Genomic DNA, 21,776 nt, shown 5'->3' on the forward strand with positions numbered 1-21,776 from the left:
ACTCCTTAGATGGAAAAGACATGAGTATTAATGGGGAGGCTCCTACAGACTTATTTAGAACTGCTTATAATTACTCTGCCACATTCTGAGACCACTGTGGCCTCAAGTTGCTACCTTCTTTGCTTAGAATCCTCTTCCATTCTCACCTGCCTGGTTAATTTTTACCTGGTCTTTAAGATTCACTCTCTCCAGGAAGTAAAGCATTCATTCAGTAAATATGTATTAAGCACTTACTAGGCATCAGTGACTCTTCTAGCATTTGGGATACAATATTCAAAATTCCAGCCTTCGTAGAGACCAAAGGGAAACCAGGGCAGACAGACCACACAGATAACAGAAAATATCAGCTGGTGATACATGCAAGGAAGAAAAATAAAGTCAGTTAAGAGGACAAGGAACAAAGGAGTGGGGTCAGGAAGGCTCCCTGAGGCAGCAGCACGTAAGCAGGGACCTTAATAAAGTCAGGGAATGAGCCAGGTGAATATTGAGCACTGCAGGCAGAAGAAACAGTAAGTGCAAAGTCTCTGAGGCAGATGTGAGTATGACATGTTTATGAGAGGAAAGGAGGCTGGTGGAACTGGAGATGAGTGAGTGGATGGGGTTGTAGGAGACAAGAAGCTGAGAAGGGTGATGGGGGACAGGTCACATAGGGTCTTCTTGACCCCTGTAAGGACTCGACTTTAATTGAGAAGTTGTCAGATTTTTAAAATTTATTTATTTGGGTGTTTTGGGTCTTGGTTGCTGCGCATGGGCTTTTTCTAGAAGTTGTGGCGAGCAGGGGCTACTCTTCATTGTGGTGCATAGGCTTCTTACTGCAGTGGCTTCTCTTGTTGGGGAGCACAGGCTCTAGAGTGCGGGCTCAGTAGCTGTGGTACATGGGCTTAACTGTCCCGGAATCTTCCCAGATGAGGGATTGAACCCATGTCACCTACACTGGCAGGTGGATTCTTAAACACTGGACCACCAGGGAAGTCCTGTTGGATGTTTTTAAATGGAGGGGTGACATAATTGGACTCAGGCTTTCATAGGATGGTTCTGGCTGCCGTAATAGAGGACAGGCTATAGGGAACAAGGGAGGAAGCAGGCAGATCAGCAAGAAGGCAACATCAGTAATCCAAGCTAAAGACAGTCATGGCTTCAGTGGGGCAACAGCCATGAAATGCTGAGGGGGCACTTAGTGTCTTGAAACATTTTTATGGTAAAGCCAACAGGATTTCCTAAGACATATGGGAGACATGGAAGAGTCAAGGATGGCACTAAGGTATTTGGTTCGAACAATCAGGAGAATGGAGTTGCATCACCTGAGACAAAGATGATGAGTGAAGCAGGTTTAGGGGGGTTGGGGAGATTAGACATTCAGTTTGGGACAAGTAAGGCTTGAACAGCCTATTGGATATTCAAGTGGAGATGTAGAGTGGGCAGAAGGTAAGCCGGTCTGGCATTCAGGGAGTGGTCAGACTTGGAGATATGAATGTGGGGTTGTTGATACATAGATTGTATTTAAACAGGAAGGACTGACAAAGTCATCTGCAGAACAAAAGCACTCCAAAGACTGAAACTTGGGGGTCTCTAGTTTCTAGAGGTCAAAGAAATTAGGAAGTTGCAGAGGCAATTGCAAAAGATCAGCAAGTGCAATGGTAACGCTTATGTTCTAGAAGTGAAGTGGAGAAAGTGTTTCTTGGAGGAGAGGATGGCTCACTGTCAAGTATAACTGGGAGGTCAAGAACCCGGGATTGAACATTACATGTGGCAGCTCAGAGGTCACTGGTGATCGTACTCAGAGCTGTTTCAGTGGTTTGAGAGAGAACTGGGGAAAAGAAGTTCATATGAACAACTCTCAAAGAATTTTGTTGGGAAGGTGATCAGAGAGACAGTGCACTAGATGGAGGAAAATACAGGTTAAGGTGGTTTTTTAAAAATGAAATGTACTTATTAGTTAGCTAAGGAACTATGAGGGGACATCGATGTGCATTTTTGAGAGCTTAACTTGGAGCCAGGAGAGGAGATTTAGAAAGGCTATTTTCATCTTTTCCCCATTAGCCCTGTCACCCCAGTTCTGCCTCTGTCTTTCACTAAATGGTGAGGGATATGTTCATTTGGGGGCTTCCAAGGTGGTGCCTAGTGATAAAGAACCCACCTGCAATGCAGACAATGTAAGAGATGTGTGCTCAATCCCTGGGTTGGGAAAATCCCCTGGAGAAGGGAATGGCTACCCACTCCAGTACTCTTGCCTGGAGAATCCCAAGGACAGAGGAGCCTGGCGGGCTATGGCCCAAAGTGTCGCAAAGAATCAGACTGACTGAAGCAACTTAGCACATACACATGTTCATTTTTGTATCAACATCTTGTGCAGATGTCTAGTCTCTCTGGTATTTAGCATACCAGGGAGACCACCTGCCATTTTATATTGGATGCCTACCTATCATGTCATGTCACCTCTTTTCTAGAAAACTGACATCTAGCCATAATGCCTGATTCATGTATTATAATATAACCTGGTGGTTGTATGGTGAAGTGATTTATCACTGCCAGAGGAGGCATAATAATGTTCATACTCTTATACAGTAATCAATTAGTAAGCATGTTGCATCATGGAGTATTTAAATCGTCTTTAAGGGTCAGATTTCTGGCCTTTATACACAGAATGTTCTTCTAAGTATGACAAAACAGACACCAGAAGACTTCTCTCCATTTAACACTATATATAGTGAGAACCCATACAGATGTCTGATCATGTTTTACAAACTTGAGATGATTTCTAGAAGAATATAATAGTAACCCACATTATTATTACCATAGATAATAACATTAACATGGAAATGGCTGACTCATGTTAGAGTCAGGAATCATTGACTAGGAATGATATTTTTTCTCATGACAAGGCACATGGTTTTCCTTCTTAATAACAACACACAAATAGGCATCACTTTCCGCTTTCCTTCTTTGTGCATGCATGCATTTGTGCTCAGTCATGTCTGGCTCTTTGCCACCCCATGGACTGTAGCCTGCTGGACTCCTCTGTCCATGGAATTTTCCAGGCAAGAATACTGGAATGGGTTGCCATTTCCTTCCCCAGGGGATCTTCCTGACCCAGGGATTGAACCCTTATCTCTTGAGTCTCCTGCATTGGCAGGCATGTTCTTTATTGCTGAGATCCAGCCCAGGTGGATCCAGGGAATTCGAAGCGGGGACGTTGGCGGCGAGGATCAGGAAACAATTGCTTAATTAAATGTTAATTAAGGATATAAAGAGTGGTTAAATAAGGATAGCTCAGTGAGGAAACTCAGTGGAGAAAAGAGGCTGAATAACTTGGTTTACGTGGAAAGCTAATAAAATTCCAAAATAAGGAATTTGCATCACCTACATAGGACGCAGGCATCCTCCCATTCTCCCGAAGGAGAGGAGACACTAAGGCCTCCCCGGTCAGATCTTAGAAGCCCAGGCAAAATTAGTAGGCTTGACAAGCCTCCATGCCCCAGATGGAAATTCAGCCAGAAGGTGAGAGAAAGAACTACATGGGGAGACCAAGTTTTGGTGAACAAAACTCGCACTTTATTTTCCAAAGTAGTTTTATACCTTAAGTTGTGCATAGAGGATAATGGGGGAAGGGGTAGAGTCATGCAAGGACAGCAGTCCTTGATCCTAATCGAAGCCAGGCTTTCAAACTTATCATATGCAAAAGTTTAGGTGATTTACATCATCTTCTGGCCAAGATGCCTGTTAACATTTTAAGATCCTTTCTTCAGAAAACTTCTTTTTCTCTAAAGGTGATTATTCTAAAGTCAGGTGCCACCCTCCAAAAGCATTAGATAAAGTTGCATTCCTATAGGGCAAAGGTGTGGTGGGCTATAACAAGAAAAGAATTAACTCAAGGGTCCAAGGTTACAAACATTAAAGCTACTACTTACATTTCTATACACCAATTATATTAATCAGTACACTGCCAGGGACACCGTAGGTAAGGGATATGGAAATTTAGCAGCAAACATTGGCCCAACAAGTGAAAAACCCTTCACCAATACAATTTCTAATCAATCTTTTAACTGCTCAAAGAAATCTGTATTTAGACAGTTTAGAACATCTCATGCCTCTCACAGTTGGGAGGCTCTGAACAATCACATGTGGCCGGAAGAACCTATTCAGGTAGGCTAGAGGACTTCCAAAGGAGTTTGTAGGTCGAAACAGTCTTGTCACACCCAGGAATTTTACTAACTGGAGCTGTAAGTTAACTCTTTTTTAGAGAGAGAGATGGTGGTGGGGGACAGCCCCCCGTAAAGTCAGAAGTGTAGGTGAGAGCACAAAGCAGTAAAATAGGCAGACTCTGGTTTTGGGGGTAGATGCTCGAGAATTTCCAGGGGGACTCCTGAGGCTTGATCCTGCCTTTGCGTATGCCGAACCTTCTTCCTCATGACCTTTGCCATGGGCGGAGTTCCTCACGCTGGCTCCCGGCACTTTACCAGCTGAGGCACTGGGGAAGCCCCTCATTCTTGGTAGTGTAGTAAGAAAAATAATAATGAGCTTTGGGGTCAGTCAGATCTACATGAAAATCCTCAGTTTATCTATACCATTTTTCTAGATTCCACATCTATGTGTTAATATATGATTTTTGTTTTTCTCTTTCTGACTTACTTCACTCAGTATGACAGTCTCTAGGTTCATCCACGTCTCTGCAATTGGCACAGTTTCATTCCTTTTTATGGCTGAGTAATATCCACTGAATATACAGATGAACTTATTTTCAAAGCAGAAATGGAGACACAGATGTAGAGAACAAACATATGGATCCCAAAGAGAGAAGTGGGGGAGTGGGTGGGATGAATTGGGAGATTGGGATTGACATATATATGTACTGTATGTGTGTCTGCTAGTCACTCAGTCATTATGTATAAAACAGATAACTAATGAGAACTGACTATATAGCACAGGAAATTCTACTCAGTGCTTTATGGTGACCTCAGTTGTGCCCCTCCTACCATCTTGTTGTGGCTTCTCCTTTGTCCTTGGATGTGGGGTATCTTTTTTTGGGTAGATTTCAACATCCTCCTATTGATGGTTGTCCAACAGCTAGTTGTGATTTTGGTGTTCTCGAAGGAGCAGATGAGCTCATATCCTTCTATTCTACCATCTTGATCTCCCTTTAAAAAAAAAAGGATATATGTATACTGCTACTGCTAAGTTGCTTCAGTCGTGTCCAACTCTGCGTGACCCCATAGACGGCAGCCCACCAGGCTCCCCCGTCCCTGGGATTCTCCAGGCAAGAACACTGGAGTGGGTTACCATTTCCTTCTCCAATGCATGAAAGTGAAAAGTGAAAGTGAAGTCACTCAGTCCTATACATGTAGCTGATTCACTTTGCTCTACAGCAGAAACTAATGCAACATTGTAAAGCAACTATACTCCATTAAAAATTAATTTTTAAAAAAGTTAACCATATAGTTGCAGGTAATTGCAGCCAGGTGTTTCTTTCCTCGGATCTCAGACCTGAGTGCATGTCCCCTGGCTGTCAGTATGCACAGTGACGAGATGGCAGAAACTGGTTTGACACCAACATGAACCCTTCACCTAAAACTCAACTCAAGCCCAGGGATTTCTGAGCTTTGAAGCTTTGATGGCTTTCCTTGCTTAATCAGTCTCTGTTAAGCTCCCTTGAGGCTAAAGAGGGAAGAAGGGGCCATGAATTTTGTCTTTCTGTGGGAAAGTACACTTCCAAAAGCAGCATCCCCTCCTTCAAATCAATGTATAATCAAAGTAAATACAGCGTTCCCTGCTTTGTAAAACTAGTGTAAACCAACACAATGTTGTAAAGCAGTTATCCTCCAATTAAAAATAAATAAATTTTTAAAAAGAAATTGTGGAATCTCCAAGGCCTAATAGAGTAACAATATGCATAATAGTTTAAACATACATGTTAAATTAGGTTTCATCGGTCCCCCCGACTCAGTGATAGCTGCCAGACACTCTGAGAAAATCTGTCCCAATGCCCACAAAACACTAGCTCCTGTTTCTCTGACCCACAGGAACATCAGAACAGGAAGGTACATCCTTAACAGCAGTAATTCAGGACTTAGCAAGCTCTCTGTTTTACCAACCAACCCTTTAAGTCAACAACCTCCTACTCATCCATTGGCACATGTTTTCCTGAGTGATAATTGCCACTCTTCCCACAGGTAAGTTTTTTTAGAGAAAAATAGGTTAGCTATTGGATGACTTTAAAAAAAAAACAACTTTTTCTTTAAGTTGGAGTATTATAAAGGAGACCAGTCCTGGGTGTTCTTTGGAAGGAATGATGCTAAAGCTGAAACTCCAGTACTTTGGCCACCTCATGCGAAGAGTTGACTCATTGGAAAAGACTCTGATGCTGGGAGGGATTGGGGGCAGGAGAAGAAGGGGACGATAGAGGATGAGATAGCTGGATGGCATCATTGATTCGATGGACGTGAGTCTAAGTGAACTCCGGGAGTTGGTGGTGGACAAGGAGGCCTGGTGTGCTGCGATTCATGGGGTCGCAGAGTCGGACACGACTGAGCGACTGAACTGAACTGAACTGATGCCAGTTAACAATGTTGTGATAGTTTCATGTGGACAGCAAAGGCGCTCAGCCATACTTATACGTGTATCCATTCTCCCTCAAACTCCTTCCCATCCAGGCTGCTGCATCATGTGAGCAGAGTTCCCTGTGCTGTACAGTAGGTCTTTGTGGTTAATACTGGATTGATTTTATTTCAGGCAAAGAATACCCAAACCCTTACCACTACTCCATCCCTGTGAAAACTGCAACTCAGCTTCACCAGGAAAAATAAAAGTCGTCGTATTAAAATGAAACTGATTACACACCCTTCCTGACTATAAAAAAATAAGAATAGCATTTCATCATATACAGAGGCATTATCAGGTGGTCATAGCTATGTCAAAGTATATGTCATATGTCATAGCTATGTCAAAGCATATGTCATATGTCATAGCTATGTCAAAGCATGTGTCATAGCATAGTCAAAGCAATGGTTTTTCCAGTCATCATGTGGATGTGAGAGTTGGACCATAAAGAAGGCTGAATGCTGAAGAATTGATGCTTTTGAATTGTGGTGCTGGAGAAGACTCTTGAGAGTCTCTTGGACTGCAAGGAGATCAAACCAGTCAGTCCTAAAGGAAAGCAACCCTGAACACTCATTGGAAGGACTGATGCTGAAGCTGAAGCTCCAATACTTTGGCCACCTGATCTGGAGAGACTTGTTGGCAAAGACTCTGATGCTGGGAAAGATTGAGGGCAGAGGATGAGATGGTTAGATAACATCATTGACTCAATAGACATGAGTTTGAGCAAACTCTGGGAGATAGTGGAGAACAGAGAAACCTAGTGTGCTGCAGTCCATGGGATTGAAAAAGAGTTGAACACAGTTAGCAACTGAACAACACAACAAATCAGGTAGTGATTAAAATTCTAGATTCTAGAGGTAGAGCTGTGTATGGATTACTGCTTTAAACCAGTAACTGCTCATGTGACTAAGTAGCTTGGCTTCTGTATGCCTGCTTCACAGGGTGTTGTTAGACTTGTATGAATAAGACAATGTATTGCAGTGTTTTGATGGTAGATAGTAGTCAGTTGTTTAAAACAAAACTATGTTAGATGGTCCTGATTACAGCTGATATGAATACAAACAGCCAACAAGCATTCACACAGCTCTATTGTAATAATTTCTGCTCTAGGGAAAGAGAGAAAAAAATTGGTTCCCATCGCAAAAGACCACATATTATATGGTTGCATTTACCTGTATATGAAATGTCCTGACCAGACAAATCCACAGAGACAGAAAGTGGATTCATGGTTGCCCAGGGCTGGGTAGCAGGACATGAGAAGTCATGAAGGGAAGTGACTGCTAACAGGTACAGGGTTTCTTTTTGGAGTGATTAAAAGGTTCTTAAACTGATTGTGGTGATGGTTACACAACTCTGAATACACTAAAAACCACTAAATTGTCAACTTCAAATGGGTAAATTGTATGGGATGTGAGTTATGTCTCAGTAAAGCTGTTTTTAAAAATATATTAGTGCCCATTTATTGCTCAGTTAATCTTTATAATAGCTCATGGTTTTATTCCACAGTCAAGAAGACTGATATTAAGATGTATTAAAGCAACTTAATCTGGCCCATTTAAGTAGCATGTAATGGACCCAGGATTTCCTATTGATTGATTGACTGGATCTTAGTTTCACAAAATTGGATTAATCATAATCTTTGGTTCATGGTACATAATCTCCTTTGATCCACTAAAGGCCATCTTTTATTCTACTTTATTTTATGCATGTATGCATGCTGAATAATACAATAAATACGTCTGATGCCCCCCACCCCAAAGCAAGTTTAGAATGTCACCAACAACATCCAGCTCCCTTTTTGTTCTCTTCTTTCACATCCCTGACTCCTCCCCAGAGATAAGCACTAACCTGAATACTGTGGGACTTCCCTGATGGCTCAGCAGTAAAGACGTCTGCCTGCAATGCAGGAGACAAAGGTTCAGTCCCTAGGTATTGAAGATTCCCTGGAGGAGGAACCCACTCCAGTATTCTTGCCTGGAGAATCCCATTGACAATACCTGGTGGACTACAGTCTATAGGGTCACACAGAGTTGGGCACAACTGAAGTGGCTTAGCTCACACTCTGAATACTGTGCTTACCATTTCCTTGCCTTTTTCTAAAAAAAAATAGCAATATGCATGCCTCAATGGCATATTTAGCTTGGCTTAGTTTTAGATTTGCTTCTCCATAGTTTTTGAACTTTATAAAAAGTCTCTCAGGTTGTATGTGGTCTTCTGGGACTAGGATTTTTCATTCAACATGGATTCATCCATGCAGAGGAGTGCCTCGGTGGCCCTTTGGTTTTCATGTCATAGAACGTTGCATTTTCTAAATACACTATGATTTCATTATGCACTCTTTTTTCAGTGGGTTTTGAGATTGTTTCCAGTGTTTTGGTAATTTAATACATTCAATTGTTATTATTGTTTGTATATTGTCTCCTTTACACATGCTAAATTTTCTCTTGGGTATATCCTTACAGAAATCGGTGTGCGTGCGTGAGTGCTCAGCTGTTCAGGCACGTCCGACTCTTTACGACCTCTTGGACAGTAGCCCACCAGGCTCCTCTGTCCATGGAATTTTTCAGGCAAGAATACTGGCTGCTGCTGCTGCTGCTAAGTCACCTCAGTCATGTCCGACTCTGTGCGACCCCATAGATGGCAGCCCACCAGGCTTCCCCATCCCTGGGATTCTCTAGGCAAGAACACTGGAGTGGGTTGTCATTTCCTTCTCCAATGCATGAAGGTGAAAAGTGAAAGTGAAGTTGCTCAGTCGTGTCCAACTCCTAGCAACCCGATGGACCACAGCCCACCAGGCTCTTCTGTCCATGGGACTGTCCAGGCAAGAGTACGGGATTGTGTTGCTATTTCCTCCTCCAGGGGATCTTCTCCACCCAGGGATCGAACCTGTGTTTCCTGTGTCTTCTGCATTGGCAGGCAGATTCTTGACTATTACATCACCTGAGAAGCCCCACAGAAATTGAATATATACTGATTAAATTTGCTGGGTATGCAGGCATTCAACTTTCCAAGATAACATTACATGGTTTTTCAGCTTCCACCAGCTATGTGTATGAGACCCTCTCCACATCCAACACCTTGGTATTGTCAGACTTCTTAGATTTGTCGATCAAATAGATGTAAACCAGTATTTCATGGGGACAAAATGTCATCCATCTCTTCCTGATTATTAGTGAGATGAGCGCCTCTTTGTTGGTCATGTGTTTCTTTTTTAAAAATAAATATGAAACAACTTTTATTTAAAACTTGAAGCAAACCCCACATATTGCTTAATTATATTTCATTAGCTCCTCCCTGTCTACAGGCTGAAATGATTGGTTCCATACGTATTTCTTGTTCTATTAGATGTTTCTTTATGGTTTCTACCCATGTTTATGCTGAGCTGAGGTTTTTCTTGATTGTAGGAGTGCTTTATATATTTTTGAAACTGCTTTTCTGTTGGCTGTATATGTTTCAGATATTTTCTTCAAGTTTGTAGCTTATATTTTTACCTTCATTGAAGACTCTTTTTAAATTTTTTTTTAGCTTTTTTTTCAAATTTTAAACTTTTTTTTTGTTTGGAGGTATAGCCTATTAGAAAAACATCTACTTCTGCTATATTGACTATGCCAAAGCCTTTGATTGTGTGGATCACAACAAACTGTGGAAAATTCTTCAAGAGATGGGAATACTAGACCACATGACCTGCCTCCTGAGAAATCTGTATGCAGGTCAAGAAGCAACAGTTAGAACTGAACATGGAACAACAGACTGGTTCCAAATCCAGAAAGGAGTATATCAAAGCTGTATATTGTCACCCTGCATATTTAACTTATATGCAGAGTACATAATGAGAAATGCTGGACTGGATGAAACATAAGCTGGAATCAAGGTTGCCAGGAGAAATACCAATAACCTCAAATATGCAGATGACACAACCCTTATGGCAGAAAGTGAAGAACTAAAGAGCCTCTTGATAAAAGTGAAAGAGGAGAATGAAAAAGTTAGCTTAAAGCTCAACATTCAGAAAACTAAGATCATGGCATCTGGTCCCATCACTTCATGGGAAATACATGGGGAAACAGTGGAAACAGTGACAGATGTTATTTTGGGGAGCTCCAAAATCACTGCAGATGGTGATTGCAGCCATGAAATCAAAAGACTCTTGCCTGGAAAAAAACTTGGAAGAAAAGTTATGACCAACCTAGACAGCATATTAAAAAACAGAGACATTACTTTGCCAACAAAGGTCCATCTAGTCAAAGCTATGGTTTTTCCAGTAGTCATGTATGGATGTGAGAGTTGAACTATAAAGAAAGCTGAGCGGTGAATAATTGATGCTTTTGAACCGTGGTGTTGAAGAAGACCCTTGAGAGTCCCTAGGACAGCAAGGAGATCCAACCACTCCATCCTAAAGGAAATCAGTCCTGAATATGCATTGGAAGGACTGATGCTGAAGCTGAAACTCCAATACATTGCTCCCCTGATGTGTATAACTAACCCATTTGAAAACACCCTCATGCTGGGAAAGATTGAAAGTGGGAGGAGAAGGGGATGACAGAGGATGAGATGGTTGGATGGCATCACTGACTCAATGGACATGAGTTTGGGTAAACTCTGGGAGTTGGTGATGGACAGGGAAGCCTGGCATGCTGCAGTCCATGGGGTCACAAAGAGTTGGACATGACTGAGTGACTGAGTTGAACTGATAGCCAATTAACAGTGTTGTGGTAGTTTCAGATGAACAGCAAAGGGATTCAGCCATACAAATACATGTATCCACTCTCCCCCCAAACCTCTCCCATCCAAGCTGCCATATAATATTGAGTAAGAGTTACGTATGCTGTAAAATAGGTCCTTGTTGGTTATCCATTTTGAATATATCAGTGTGTACATGATCTTCCCAAACTCCCTAACTATCCCTTCCCCCCAGCAAGTATAAGTTCGGTTTCTAAGTCTGTGAGTCTCTGTCTATTTTGTAAGTTCATAATTTCTTTTTAGATTACACATATTATAAGGGATGTCATATGATATATCTCCTTCTCTGTCTGACTTACTTCAATCAGTATGACACTCTCTAGGTCCATCCGTGTTGCTGCAAATGGCATTATTTCATTCTTTTTAATGGCTGAGTAATATTCCATTGTATATATGTACCACATCTTACCTTTGTTGATGGACATTTAGGTTGCTTCCATGTCTTGGCTATTGTAAATAGTGCTGCAATGAACATTGGAGTGCATGTATCCTTTCAGATCATGTTTTTCTCCTAATACATGCCAAGGGTAGGATGGCAGGGTCATATGGTAGCTCTATTTTTAGTTCTTTAAGGAACCTCCATGCTATTCTCCATAATGACTAAACCAGTTTACATTCCCACCAACAGTGTAGGAGGGTTCCCTCCCATTGGAGACTCTTTGGACAAATAGAAATTCTTAGTTATAATCTAGTCAAACTTATATATCTTTTCTTGTATAACTAGAAATGTTTATGTCTTGACTAAGAAATCTTTTCCTATTCCAAGGTTATTAAGATACTCACTAGTTCTGAAAGTTTTCAAATGTTGCCTTGATATTTATATTCTTAATCTATTCAGTATTGATTTTTGAAGGTGTGAGAAAGGGATCCTTTTCAATGATTTCCATGTAAAAAGCTCCCTTTTTTCAATGAAGGAGATATTTACACCTAGACCTTTGCACCTTGAAAGCCCATGCTTTTAATCACTCTGCTGTTCCAAGGAAATAGTGGTATCGTATTAGACCGTTGGATAAGCAAGCGTTAGACACTGGGGAGAAAAGTGAACTAAAGCACAGCTGCTACCCTCAGTCTATTGCTCAATATTAGGAGCTGAGGGTTGGATTAGATCCTTTTTTTCAAATCATTTCTGGCCCCTCTAAGTTTCATGACAGCATATTCCAGGTCATCTTTTGGCATTGGCAGTTCTGCAGAGCAGTTCCTATGGGAAGCTCTGGGTTCCATTTCTTTTTTAAAATTAAATTTAAATATTTTTAGTATAGTTGGTATGCACTATAGGTTACAGATGTACAACATAATGATTCGCATTTTTTAAAGTTTTTATTCCTTTTATTGTTATTACAAAACATTGACTATATTCCACATATTATACAATTTAGCCTTGTAGCTTATTTTATATCTAATAGTTTGTACCTCTTAATTCCTTACCCCAGGTTACCTCTCCTTCCCTCTTCCCATTGTAACTACTAGTCTGTACTCAAATCTGTGAGTCTGCCACTTTTTTGTTATATTCACTAGCTTGTTGTATCATTTAGATTCTGCATATAAGTGAGATCATAGAGTATTTGTCTTTCTTTGGCTGACTTACTGCACTTAGCATAATGCCCTCAAGTCTATCCATGTTTCTGCAAATGCAAAAATGTCATTGTTCTTATGGCTGAGTAGTATTCCAGTGTGTGTTTGTGTGAGTGTGTGGACTCAGTACAATACTTATGAAAATACCAAGGAAATAAAAGCAAAAATAAACAAGTAGGACCTAATTAAACTTAAAAGCTTTTGATAGCCAAGGAAACCATTGATAAAATGAAAGGACAATCTATTGAATGTGAGAAAATATTTGCAAATTGACTTGACCGATAAGGGATTAATATCCAACATGTATAAACAGCTCAATGTCAAGAAGACAACTTGATTAAAAATGGGTAGAAGAGCCGAATAGACATTTTTCCAAAGAGAAAATGCAGATAGCCAGCAGGCACATGAGAAGATGTTCGGCATCACTAATCATCAGGGAAAAGCAAATCAAAGCCACAGTGAGATATCACCACACACCTGTCAGAATGGCTATCATCAAAACCATCACAAACAATAAATGTTGATAAGGATGTGGATAAAAGGAAACCCTCATACATGCTGGTGGGAGTGGAAACTGGTGCAGCCACTATGGAGAACAGTATGGAGGTTTCTCAAAAAACTAAAAATAGAACTACCATGCATGTGTGCATGCTAAGTTGCTTCAGTCGTGTCCAGCTCTTTGTGGATCCTATACTGTAGCCGGCCAGGCTTCTCTGTCCGTAGGATTCTCCAGACAAGAATTCTGGAGTGGGTTGCCATGCCCTCCTCCAGGAGATCTTCCTGACCTAGGGATCGAACCCAAGTCTCTTACATCTCCTGCATTGGCAGGCAGTTTCTTTATCACTAGTGCCACCTGAGAAGTCCGGAACTACCATATGACCCAGCAGTTTCACACCTGGGTACATATCTGAGAAACAAAAACCCTATTTCAAAAAGATAACATGCACCCTGATGTTCATAGTAGTATTATTTACAATTGCTAAGATATGGGAGAAACTTAAGTGTCCATCAGCAGATGAGTGGATAGAGAAGATGGATTCTGCTTCTTTAGTCCTTGTTTCTTTCGTTTTCTGGAGGTTAAAGTGATACCATGGGGAAGAGCACAAGCTTAGAGTCAGACAAACCTAGATTCAAGGCTCAGTCCTCCCACGCAGTAACCTGGAGGAAGTTAAACCCTTATGAACCTCAGTTTATTTGCTCTGTGTCCCTACTCTGCAGATCCTCTGCAGAAAAGCGTAGCTTCCTCATTTACTCCTCTGCTAGGGGTGAGGACATAGGAGATGGTGGTGGCCAGCCCCTCTGGGACCATCTGCCTCATGGAAGGGTGATGCCCCCACAGAGCTGACACAAATGACCAATGTCCACTATAGCTCCCTGGGATGTTACCCTGTCTTATCTTTCCCCCCTCTGCTTGGTTGGAGGATCTCATCACTCAGCTGGCCTGTGAGCTCCTGGTGAGAAGCCCTCAGACCTCATTTCTTCCATGGTCTCACCCCAATGCTGTGTACACAACAAAGCATTCATCAGTGGTCTTTGAGGGACTGAGTTAAGAGGGAAAGAGACCCCACTCTTGCAGTCTGGGGCTGAAGGCCATGCCTTTTGGTTTCCCAGGGAAAACAAAAACAAAACCCAAAAGCCAGCCATCAAAACAGAGAAAAGAGAAAGGCCTTCCTCCACATACCACCCCAGGTGCTGAGAGCCGGCTTTGAGAAGGTCGGGTGTGACAGGCGGCCTCCACTCTGTCCCTCATTGGTCCCCACCACCTGGCTGGAGTGTTTATCGCTGGCACCTCTCACACTTGGCAGGCAGAGATTCCTGGCTCTGCACACACAGCAGCAGAGAGAAGAACGATCCCACAGCACACACGGCACCACTCCTGACTCCACAGCCCATGTATGTAGCCTGGTAATTAATCAACCAGCGATGAGATACAGGAACATCGCTGGGTCCTGTCGCTGCCCAGGGCGCTTTGCGTTGTCACCGCGTACGTTTTTCATCCAAGCTAAACAGAGTGCTGGGTGGGGTGCTGTTTCTTGCAGTATTTACAGGCCCCTGGGATTTTTCCCTTCTCTCTAAGGACTGTGAAGGTAACAGGCTGACTTCAGCAATTTCTGCAGTGAAGTCATAGGGCCCTGGGAGGGTAACCTGAGTCCAGAAGACGGTACCCAAGGCCCTTGTAGTGTTGGGGTTAGAGAGAGAGAGAGACAGGAAGGGGGGGACTTGATTCAACTAAATCTAAGACTCATTTGCAGTGTTTTTGGTAAGGTTCCAATTATGCCTCTCAACAGAGCAAAGTTTTACAACATTCCAAATGTAAACATTGGAAAGAGGCTACAAAGTGAAAACAATCAGGTGACATCTCAAGCCAAAAAGAAGCCCAAAGTGATCTTAATGATCGAACTGCCCCAGGCTAAGTGGAGTTTGAATGATCGGCCTGCTAGAATCCACATCGGTCTTCCTCTCACTCACACAGGACACTCTAGAACTTGACTTTGAGACACTGGGCTCGCATCCCAGGTACACCGCCTGCTAGTCCCATGGTCCTGGGCTTGCAGCTGAACCTGTCAGTGCCTGACTGTGGGCATCTGTGAAGTGGGGACAGTCCAGCCCAGCCCAGCTTCCCAAAAGGTTTGTATGGCGATTCAAAATGAGCTACTGTGAACAGCAGCTCCCTGGGTGTCCATGTCTCATGGGGGGTCCAGATGGCTCCAGCGTACATGGGTGTCCTTGTCTTTTCTCTCCGAATCCTTTATCTTTGCTTCTTCTTCAGATGTCTTCACCTCTCTCTCCTTTTTAAATATTGAAATAAATAAGTATTTTTTTGTCTGTGCAAGGTCCTAGTTGCGGCATGTGGGATCTTTAATTGCAGCATGCAAGATCTAGTTCCCTGACCAGGGATAGAACCCAGGTCCCCTGCACTGGGAGCGTGTGAAGTCTTAGCCACTGGACCAGCAGGGAAGTCTGCAGGTGCTCCTTTTTGGGATTCCTCTTCTCCCATTCAGGCCATGGTTAGGATTTCCCAGGGGTGATTCATGGATTGCTGGTCCCCACATGGCACACAATGAGAGGGCCTTCTGAAGACAAATCAATTTGGAAACAGAGCCCTGTAACCCCCTCTGAAAGTTCCGGAGACCTCATCCATGTCTGCTCCTCCGTTGCTTGGCACCTCACTCCTGAATCTGATCCCAGACCCATTTTCTACATATTGCCTATTAATCCCTCTCCCCAAATACAACTTGGGACTCATCCTAGATGATGCTGGTATGGTGACAGGATACACTGAAGCTTATGACTTGTCAAGCACAGTGGTGGTTCTTTAGTGCTTGAGTACTAAGTTGCTTCAGTCATGCCTAATTCTTTGAAACCATATGGACTGTAGCCCACCAGGCTCCTGTGTCCATGGGATTCGTCAGGCAAGAATACTGGAGTGGGTGGCCATGCCCTCCTCCAGAGGATCTTCCCGATCCAGAGACTGAACCCACATCTCTTATGTCTCCTATATCGGCAGGCAGGTTCTTTACCACTAGCACCACCTTATCAACATTTAACTCCCAGGCAGCCCAGCAAGACCGGTGCACGCCACATAGGCATGACCAAACCACGGGTCTACTGTCTTTTTAATAAATGAGGAAAGTAAGACTCAAGGCTGGTATCTTGCTCAGAGTCACAGAACAAGTTAAGTGATAGAGTGGGGCATGGCCCAGGCCTCCCTCCAGGTCTGTCCAGCAGGAAAGTGCAGTGTCCTGCCTGTCCCTAGCTGGAAGGACAGTGTCCTGCCTGGCACTGTGCGTGTGGGTGTGTGGCCAGTGGGCCTTTGGACTGGAGTGCTTACAGGCCTCTGAGTCAATGTGATGGAAGTCGGAGTCGCATTGGTGGACAGTCAACTCCATGTGTGTGTCCAGCATGCCCGGGGTCTGTCGGGCACTCCACGTGGAATGACAACATCATCTCCATACACAGATAGACAGGCTCAGGAGATGGAGTGGTGTGGCCGGGCAGCTGCCAAGCTAGAGTCCCAAGTGTTCTAGATCCAACCTCACCCTCCATGCTCTGGAGCCGCTTAGATTGCCCTGCTTTTCTCACTAATTGAAACCTCAGGGCGCTGTTGTGGTGCCTGTTGCTATAAACACTTTGCCAATTTGCATAAGTATGTGACATTATAAAAGTTCCTTAAAGATCTTATCCACCTTGCTGGCACCCAGCCCAAGGGAAAGCCAGGTAGAAAGACAATGTGTGTGTTATTTAAGAGAAGAAAAAAAAAAAAAAACTTTTCTTGTTTTTGTTCCCCATGCAGGTGAACAGGGTAAGAAGTGGAAAACACCCCAGGCCGAGGCAGCGCCTGCAGCTTGCTTTGTTTTGTTTTGAAATTGCTTGAGAGAAATCTTCCTTGTACCTCCTAAGCTGCCTGTCATATGTGAAAAGCCGGAACGGGACTCTTAAGATTCTATAAATGAATTCGTTTTGGAACACAGGGTTCTCTGCTGGGCGGGAAGGAACTGTAGCGATCACCGGGTCCAGCATGTCACTTGCAGAGAGGCCCGTGACCTGGACCTGGCAGCCGTAGGCCACTCTAACCTCTGCCGCATGGCTCTCTCACACTCTCCCAAGCACTCCAGGCTCAGCTGAACAGCTCACACTTGTTTTCGGCAGCGTGAAACTCAACTCGATGCATCAAGACACAATCGATAGCTTCAGAGCTGGGCCCAGGTGAGCCCTCCCCAGACTTCCCTGGCCTCTCTGCTGAGCCCCAGCCAGTCCCAAGCATCAGCCCTAGGTCAGGATGGTACCTGCCCTCCAGTCTTTATCCCCGGAGCTCCTTCAGAAGATAGGTGCTGTCGTCCCTGCTTTTCAATATGGACATCAAGGCTGGGAGAGGTTAGTGTGTCTTGGGTCCACAGCTGGGAAATGAGGCTGACCACAGCCCAGGACTGACTGGCTGGGTGCTTCAGTGTCATCAGCTTCCTAGGTTGTGGGAAAGAGTAAGAAAAAGCAAGCACAAAGTCTAGCCCAGTGTCTTGTACACAGTGGGCGCTTTCAGAAAGCTCAGTCCCATCCCTGTGATGTCTTCTCTGAGTCCTCCTTCATCATCAGTTAAACCTGATGGAAACAGGGTCTATAACATGCAGATTTATTACCATTTGGTTTACCTAAGTAACCTGTCCTTCAGAGGGACTTGGTAACCCAGCGAATGAATTTCAAACTATCTGGCACTTGAGTGGGTGGAGGATAGTACTTTGCAACTGAGAGCCCAAGAAGCTGTTAAACACTTAAAATGTACAGGGAGGAATTGTTCATCCTATCCCATCTCCTAGCCAGGGAAGAATACATGTATCTTCTCTCTCCATCTCAAGCAGCCTTGTTTGAGCAAAGTTCTTGATATAATTTCTTGACCCCTCCCAACCAGTCTCCCTAGACATATTTTTGGAGGCTTCCTATTGAATAATTAAGCAGCACAACTTGGCATATAAGACAGTTTGAGTGAAGGCAGTGTGTGGGACAGGATGGTGGGGCAGGAGGGTGGGGTGGGAGGTGGAAGTGTGTGCAAAGGATAAGGACCTCAAGAAACCCAGAAACCCAGGAAGTCAAGGGCTTGGGCTGGGGAGGGGTGAGTCCATGGAGCATTAGGGAGGTTCCCCTTGTGTCTTTCTGCTGGTCCACTTATGGATCTTTCTGCACTTCCCCCTAAGTGTTCATGTTCAATCAGTCACTTGTGTCCAGCAATTTGAGACCCCATGGACTGTAGCCCACCGTCTCCCCTGTCCATGGAATTTTCCATGCCAGAATGCTGGAGTGGGTTGCCATTTCCTTCTCGAGGAGATCTTCCTGACCCCGAGGGATTGAACCCAGGTCTCCTGCACTGGCAGGCAGATTCTTGACCACTGAACCACCTGGGAAGTCGAAGCAGGTGAGCAGCTTTGTCCTGCCACCCAGAAAGCCCAATTCCCCTCGCACTCCCCCTCCACTCCGCCTACCCTACAGTTACTTCCAGGGCTGAACAGCAGAGCCTGGAGGAACAGTGTCCAAGGGAGGAGACGTGGCTGAGGGGAGGAGTTGCAGCCACAGGACCGTAGAAGGTGGGATCAAGGCTTCTGGAAGGAAGGAGATGGGGAGGGGACCAGTGTTGACTGAGCATGTACTAGGTGCCAGGAATTTGACACATATAATCTTATTTAATCCCCACAGAAGTCCTGTAAGATAGGAATTATTATCCTCTTTGTACTGGTGAGGATACAGAGGATCAGCAAGGTTAGGCAACTCACCGGAGGTCACATGATGACTGAGGTGGAGCCAGAATTCAATGCGTGTCCTTTGATTGGAAATCCTGTGTTCTCTCCATTAGCACTAGTACCCGGTGAGATCAGTTCCAAAGTGCTGACTGCATCAGTTGTCCCTTTTCCCTTGTGAACTTGAGCAAGCTGCTCAACTTTCTGGCTTCCTGGCCTCAAAATGGGCATCAGTAGACTACCTACCTTGGAGGTATGCTATGGATTAAGCGAGGTGTGCAGCTAAGCTGCTTAGAGCAAGGTCCCGCAGGTCCGAGTTCTCTAAACATCAGCCACTGCGTTGACTTTTACTACTGATGCCACTGTTCCTGCATCTTGGGGAAGACATGCCCAAAATCTCTGTGCCTTGGTTTTCTCATCTGTGAAATGGGTGGGTTGGACAAGAGGATGCCTAATCTATCCAATAAAAATGAAATTTTATTTCCAGCTGTAAAACCCAATTACTCTGCTTGGCGTTCAGGTTCCCCTATTGGCTGGTCCAAGGTTTCCCACCAGACTTGGACTCCCCTGTGGGGTCCCTTCATTCTTAATCATGTGCCCACAGCCTGGCACCCAGCTGATCAGCCACTGCCTGATTCCTTCCAGCCTCCAGTCATACTCTTTACCTTCCTTGATGCTCCTTGCTGTCGTCTGCCAACTTGACTTCTGCACTTCTTTCAAGGCCCAGATTAAAACTCAACTCTTCCATGAAACTGTCTCTGGCAAACCCCACCCTGTGATGACTTCTCCTTCACTTAAAACTCCCTCAGCTCTTCTGCCCACAGTCTGAGTCACACGGATTTTGAATGGTTTATATTGTCTCGTTTAAGTCTGTTTGATTTGCTCAATTCCCTAAAAGTAAACTCCCTAAGGGCACGGCCCTCGTTTGCTACTTTGGTGTAGCCTCAGTAATACCTGCGCTGTTCTGGGTGCCTGTTTGGTGAACTAGTGGCCCTTATGCCGGCCATTCCCTGCTCAACCAATGGCTGAGCATCCCTGCTGGTGGGAGGTGGGGGGACTTTGTTCAGGATGCTTATGACTCTGAGGATGGCAGAGGGATTACCTCTGCCCTCAGGGAGCTGCAGAAGAAGAGGCAGATGTCTTGGTGTAAACAAGCTGCAGTATGATTAATTGCATTGCAGAGGTACAGGAAAGGTGGCCCTCTGCCTGCAGAAGGAGGGGAGCTCAAGGATGAGCAGGAGCCACCAGCAAGGACAGGGAGGGCATTTCCAAGGGCACAGAGAGTGGGAAGACACATGCGTCTGGTTTCTTGAGACCAATTAAAGGGTATATTTTAGGGGAGGGAAGCAGGTCGGGGACAGCAGGAGGGACTGAAGTTGGAAATATAGTTTTCGGTTATCCAAAGGCATATCCAGAGACCCCCAGTAGGGTCTTTATCCCCTCAAGCCAAATGAAGACCATGTCCAAATGAGAAAATTAACAGCTACATAAAGAGCTTTATTTATTTATTTGGCATGAAAGTGCCCCCTTTTTAATTTTTAATTAGAGGATCATTGCTTTACAATGTGGTGCTGGTTTCTGCTGTGTAACAGTGTGAATCAGCTGTAAGTATACCCACATCCCATCCCTCTTGAGCCTCCCTCCCGCCTTCCTCTAGGTCATCACAGAGGCTGAGCTGAGCTCCCTGTGCTATAAGGCAGCTTCCCACGAGCTGTTTTATACGTCGCGGTGTATACATGTCCATGCCACTTCCCAGGTTGTCCCACCCTCTTCCCCTGCTGTTTCCGCAAGTCCATTCTCTACAGCTGCCTCTCTATTCAAAAGTGCCCTTAAAAAAAGAAAAAAGAAAGAAATCATACTGATGAGAGAGATTTGTTTTTCATTTCATTTTGTTTTAGCAAAATGTTTTGTTTATCTTGGCTCAACAAAATAAAGATCTGGCAATTCTATGCCAGAAGGGAAGTTTCCAGGTCTAAATTCTTGAAGCTACTGCTAGAGAGTCGTTGAGATATATGGAAATAAGGAGCAGGTACAATGTCGATTAATCTCTTAGGAGGACAGAGAAAGGTTTAGAACTTCTCAGCAATTTCCACTGATGAGGTTGGCAGATGGAATGATGCTCACGGTGGAGGCTGTAGGGGAGCCAGGGGCAGAGACAGTTTGATCTGTTTTGATGGCTTTAATCCCTGCTCTCCCTCATGAGAGGTGTGAGCTATTCGAGCTGCCTCTTGGTCCTCCTCTGCTCTGTGCTCTTGCCCCCTCCCTGGGAGGGAATAAAAGGTGTCCAAGCTCTGCGTGCAGCTCAGACCCGATCGCCCATCTTTCTGCCTTTCAAAGCAACAGCTGACAACTGTGATTTCTCATCTCCAGGTGCAAAGGAAATTGCCCCTTGTAAGTGTCTGCATGTTTCAGGCCTCCGCTCCCCCACCCACCGCCAGGGTTGTTTCGGTGCCTGTCAGTTGAATTTGCACTAATGAGATTAAAGTCGGTGTGTTGGAACGTTCACACATTTTTGCCCAGATCCGTTCAAAATTCCTAAGGTAAGAACTTGCCTGAATCAATATAGTAGTCATTTCAAATCTTGAGCTGTCCCTTGTAGGGCATTTCAGTCATTTCGTTGAAACAAGAGAACAGCCAGGGGCCCTGGAA

General features: G+C 44.2%; 1 long non-coding RNA gene across 2 annotated transcripts in view; it reads left to right on the top strand.

The window, feature by feature from the left end:
* Positions 1–18,694, top strand: part of LOC113886337 — a 28,114-nt gene extending 9,420 nt beyond the window's left edge. Inside the window, exons 3-4 of one of the 2 annotated variants that reach the window (XR_003509416.1) lie at positions 6,018–6,167; positions 17,198–18,694. This is a non-coding gene — a long non-coding RNA (uncharacterized LOC113886337). Of the gene's footprint in view, positions 1–6,017; positions 6,168–6,726; positions 7,062–17,197 lie in introns of those variants that run through there. The other variant, XR_003509415.1, reaches the window with a different exon arrangement.
* The last annotated feature ends 3,082 nt before the right edge of the window (positions 18,695–21,776 follow it).

The sequence above is a fragment of the Bos indicus x Bos taurus genome, chromosome 29 (genome assembly GCF_003369695.1).
Source record: "Bos indicus x Bos taurus breed Angus x Brahman F1 hybrid chromosome 29, Bos_hybrid_MaternalHap_v2.0, whole genome shotgun sequence".
Taxonomy (NCBI): Eukaryota; Metazoa; Chordata; class Mammalia; order Artiodactyla; family Bovidae; genus Bos; species Bos indicus x Bos taurus.